General features: G+C 40.5%; 1 pseudogene; it reads right to left on the reverse strand.

Moving 5' to 3' along the window:
* Positions 1 to 1,184: 1,184 nt before the first annotated feature.
* LOC110740666 lies at positions 1,185 to 3,478 on the reverse strand (annotated as a pseudogene).
* Positions 3,479 to 4,937: the final 1,459 nt, after the last annotated feature.

Here is a 4,937-nt window from a genome sequence, read left to right on the forward strand (position 1 = left end):
TAGGTGAATACTTCAAACTCACAGCTGCCTTATCTATATCTTACACTTTATTATAAGTATCTTTTACTATATCTTATATTACCTATCATCTTGAGTTATTTATGTGTTTTGACTCTATATGGTGGAAATACTACAGAATGGACTACTGCACATCTCTTCCCAACTCCATGTTTAGTGATATCAAGTTGGTAGGTTGAAATTGGCCAGGGTGGGAGTATTTATACCATGGAAATTGGCAAATGTTATAAACCAGATTTTTTTTTTTTTTCTTTCTGGAAAGTTAAACACTTACCTTCACATCACTGGCTTGAACTTATGGGAAAGGGGCTTTTGCTTTTTACTTTGTTGCTATGCTGGTAAAATATAGTTCTGGAGTAGCAGGAGAGCCGTTTTGGTCATTTGGGGAGGGCTTGCCCAAGAACTATGCTAGCGAAAAGAAAAGTAGAGCTGAGGGTTACAGAATAATGGGATTCTTATTTTTCCTTTGGCTTTATTGAGGTATAATTGACAAATGAAAATAGAGGCAAGCTTGGTGTGGTGGTTCATTCCTGTACTCTCAACATTTTGGGAGGCTGAGACAGGAGGATTGCTTGAGCTCTGGAGTTTGAGACCAGCCTGGACAACATAGCAAGATCCTGTCTCTACAAAAAATTAAAGATTTAGGTCAGGTGCAATGGCTTATGCCTGTAATCCCAACACGCTGGGAGGCTGAGGTGGGCGGATCACCTGAAGTCAGCAGTTTGAGACCAGCCTGACCAACATGGTGGAACCCTGTCTCTATTAAAAATACAAAAAAAAAAAAAAAAAAATTTAGCTGGGTGTGGTGGTGCATGCCTGTGATCTCAGCTACTCTGGAGGCTGACGCAGGAGAATCACTTGAACCCGGGAGGCGGAAGTTGCAGTGAGCCGAGATTGCACTGCTGCACTCCAGCCTGGGTGACAGAGCAGACTCTGTCTCAAAATAAATAAATAAATAAATAAATAAATTATTAAAATAAAAATTTAGCCATGTGTGGTGGCATGCATCTGAAGTCGTAGCTACTCAGGAGGCTGAGGTGGGAGGATCACTTGAGCCCAGAAGGTGGAAGCCACAGTGAGTCAAGATCATTCCACTGCACTCCAGCCTGAGTGACAGAACGAGACAGACCCTGTCTCAAAAAAAAAAAAAAAAAAAAAAGACAAGACTTAATATATGTGAGCATTTGGTATTTTAGTTGGATGAGAAACTGGGTGAATCCACATTAGGTTTCTATAACTTATAAATAAAAGTCTTTGGATAATACAGACTCTATGATCTTTAAGACTCCCTTGTAGCTTAATAATATCTGATTTCAAAATTAAATAAGACGGGGAACTTCTTAGACAATATTTGAGTGCCCGTAGTTACTATCTTTGACAAGAAGTCAAATAAAAAATATTCTGTAATGAATTCACAAAATTTGTCTTCACTCAAACATTCAATCCTGTATAATGTTAAATGTCTTATAGCCAAAATTTAAGCCATAAGACAGACGAAATAAACTGATGTTAATAATCTTGCTCATTTTACAAGATTTCCCCCTTCTTTTTAAAATAAGTTTAAGCTGATCCACTTTAAAATAATTTTTTAAAACCAACTTTTAATTATCCTCAGATAATGATTATTATCTATATTCAACCACAGCACTGTGTCTAGAAAGCCCTGTTAAGATATAGTTACTCTGCATTTTAGGAACACTGTACTTTCTCCCTTTTAAATACTGATTTCATTTTACCAACGTGATGTCCCCATGGTGCACCGTGAGGTGGTGTTTCTTAATTAGTGAATGAATCTGGAGTAGGTCCTACTGAGATATTAGGAATACTCTCCAATTTGACACAGCTGAAGTACACATTTAACATTTTATTCCTGGCTCACTGTAGCAATGACCCATCTCACATATTGTTGATTCAAAAGAATCAAAATCCCATCGGTGTGTTCGCTTTCTGGTACTTGACTGTTGATAGCTCAGAGGTGTTGGTGGTTAATAGTCAACATTCACAAAAATCTTATGAGGCCAAACCTCATAACTTGCCAAGTGCTAAGATGGTTTAAATTTACCATCCCTGAAATAAAGTATTCTTTTCTTTCTGTGGCTTAAAAAGATGTTAGAGAAAGTCTGTTTTGATTTGGAGGATTATATTTAGAAATAAACTAAACAACAGAAACCTTGACACTGCCATTATTAGCTCTACTAGGGGTTTCCTTGTCAATAGCTGGTTGCCTTCTCTTAATTCTATTGCTAGTTTGCCTTTTTTTTCAATAGTCAGGTGTTATCTTGCAACTACAACAAAACAAGCTATTTAAATTAACGTGAATGAGAACTGTGATGTATTGGAACAAAACAAACACTTTTGGGGACTGACCTTGAGTTAATTCCTTGCACCAGCATTTGCATTTCCCAAAGTGTGTTCCAAGAACCCTAGTTAGGGAAACATTTCATGTCAGTATTTCTCAGTGTGTAGATCATCTGCATCTGAACTACCTGGGGTGTTAAAGTACAGGCTCCAGGGCTGCTTCTGAGGGGCTTGATAATATGAATTTTCAACAGTTTCTCAGAGTGATTCATATGTACTTTGGCAAAAAGGGATATAGTAAATTTGTGAATTACTTTTTTTTTTTTTTGGTTTTTCCTCTTTTTTTGTTTTGTTTTGTTTTGTTTCAATAAATGTGCACCACGATGTTTCAACAAGTAAGGCAAATGTATGAATGTGAAACCTGCAGTTTGCAATATACCACATTTAGAACCCAGGGTAAGTGAATTAGACAGAGGTGGTGGTCATTCTAATTAAACAATCAGGTAATTTCACGACAAGTTGATTTGCAGCATCAAAAGTCTCCGCTTAAAGTTCTTTTTTCTTGATGATCAGAGGCCTCACGTTGACTCCAGTCTCTTCCTTGTGTTTTGTGTGAGACCCATCACAGAATGGGAACTTTTTGGACCTCCAGCAACGGCAGTACACAGTTTTATCTCCCAAATCCTCCATGTCAAAAGCATGTACTACCTTGGGATTGTCTTTCCGGATGTGAAGGTTTATCATAGCTTTATTTCGATGATCTTGAACATAAAATCTTTTGTAAGCTAGATAACCAATTGCAGCTGTCCCAGCAGCAATGGTAACTGCTGTGATCCATTCAACTAATCTGCTAGAACCGGAAGTCAGACTCATGGCACCGTCGCTTGCAAGGCGTGTGCACTATGACACCGAGCACAAACGGGTTCGTGCGGCCAGCGAGAGTCAAGGTAGGTGCCAGCGGGGTACTAAGGGCACTGACTCTGCGCGGCTACTGCCAAATTACTTTCTTGACTTACAGACTACATTAACAAATTAAAGTATCTGAAAAGGATCTGCAAAGTCCTGTAGTAGAGACCTGTTTAACTTTTTTAAACCCAGGATTTTCTCAAATTGTTTGATTTTTCAGTTTCTTTTGTTTTTGTTGAGACAGAGTCTCACTCTCTTGCCCAGGTTGGAGTGGAGGGGTGCGATCTTGGCTTACTGCAACCTCTGCCTCCTGGTTTCAAGATATTCTCCTGTCTCAGCCTCCCAAGTAGCGGGGACTACAGGTATGTGCCATCACACCTAGCTATTTTTTTGTATTTTTAGTAGAGACAGGGTTTCGCCAAGTTGGCCTGGCATCAAACTGGTCGCAAACTCCTGGCTTCAGGTGATCCACCCACCTAGGCCTCCCAAAGTGCTGGGATTACCCATGCGAGCCCCACCACGCCCTGCCTCAAATTGTTTTTGATTACAGAGTTCTTTTTTGGGAGGAACATTTGTTAGTTGATCAAATACTATTGGGAAAGGTTACTCTATCTAATAGCATAGTAATTGTAGATTGTCGTAATTGCTTGCTAGTTTGATACTGAGTTACTGTAGTGTCTTGCTATAAGCATTAGACAGACATCTGAGTGTGAATCCTGAATTTTGTACTGTTGGTTCAGTTACCTAGCAGTCATGTTCTCTTAATCCTAAGGGAGATAGAGTGAAAGAGTGAGTTAATACCAGAAACATAGCTAGAAAAATAAACAAGCGTTTCTGATACTATCATATTTTATGAAGAGTGAGGTATGTGAATACTTCTGGCAATGTATTTTGCCCAGACATTCTACCTCCTGACTCTACACCTCCGGAGAAGAGATCTGGTTGCCATTTAACAATAGAGTGTACAGAGGGAGGAGCAAGGAGCTCTTCCAGAAATGCCCATCGAGTAGAACAATGACAAAGAAGTAAACACATCTGAGCAGGAAATAGGATGGAAGTGAAGTAATTCTTCACTCTGCAGCAGAAGTGGTGAAAGGCAACCCCAGTTTTTCTTCCCACCATTCTCCCATTAGGCACAAACAACACAGAGCCAGGCAGTAAAGAAATGATAAAGGAGGACTGAACTTTAAGGCCTTCTCTATGTGGTTGGGACTGCCTTTTGCGTGGCTCTAGAACTAGAGGGATGAAGATGGGTCCCGAGTAAAGGAAGCAGGGCACAGATAAGCTGGAGGGAGAGAGAAGGAGACCTCTGGGTTTCCTTTCAAATTGTCTGGGTTTATTGACCAGGTTAGAGAAGGAGGCCAAATCCTGGGCTTGCTCTTCCCATCCCTGACCACACAAGGCATTTCATTTCTCCATGCTTTTGCACGCCTTGTCTCCTTTGTTTCTTCTTTTCTTTCTTTCCTTCCTTCCCTCCCTCCCTCCCTCCCTCCCTTCCTTCCTTCCTTCCTTCCTTCCTTCCTTCCTTCCTTCCTTCCTTCCTTCCTTCCTTCCTTCCTTCCTTCCACCCTTCCTTCTCTCTCTCTCTCTCTCTCTTTCTTTCTTTTTTTCCGGGTCTCTCTCCTTTACCTAGGCTGGAGTACAGTGGCCTGAACATGGCTCATGGCAGTCTTGACTTCCGGGGCTCAGCGATTCTTCTGCCTCAGCCTCCCAAG

Source organism: Papio anubis, chromosome 9 (assembly GCF_008728515.1).
Source record: "Papio anubis isolate 15944 chromosome 9, Panubis1.0, whole genome shotgun sequence".
Taxonomy (NCBI): domain Eukaryota; kingdom Metazoa; phylum Chordata; class Mammalia; order Primates; family Cercopithecidae; genus Papio; species Papio anubis.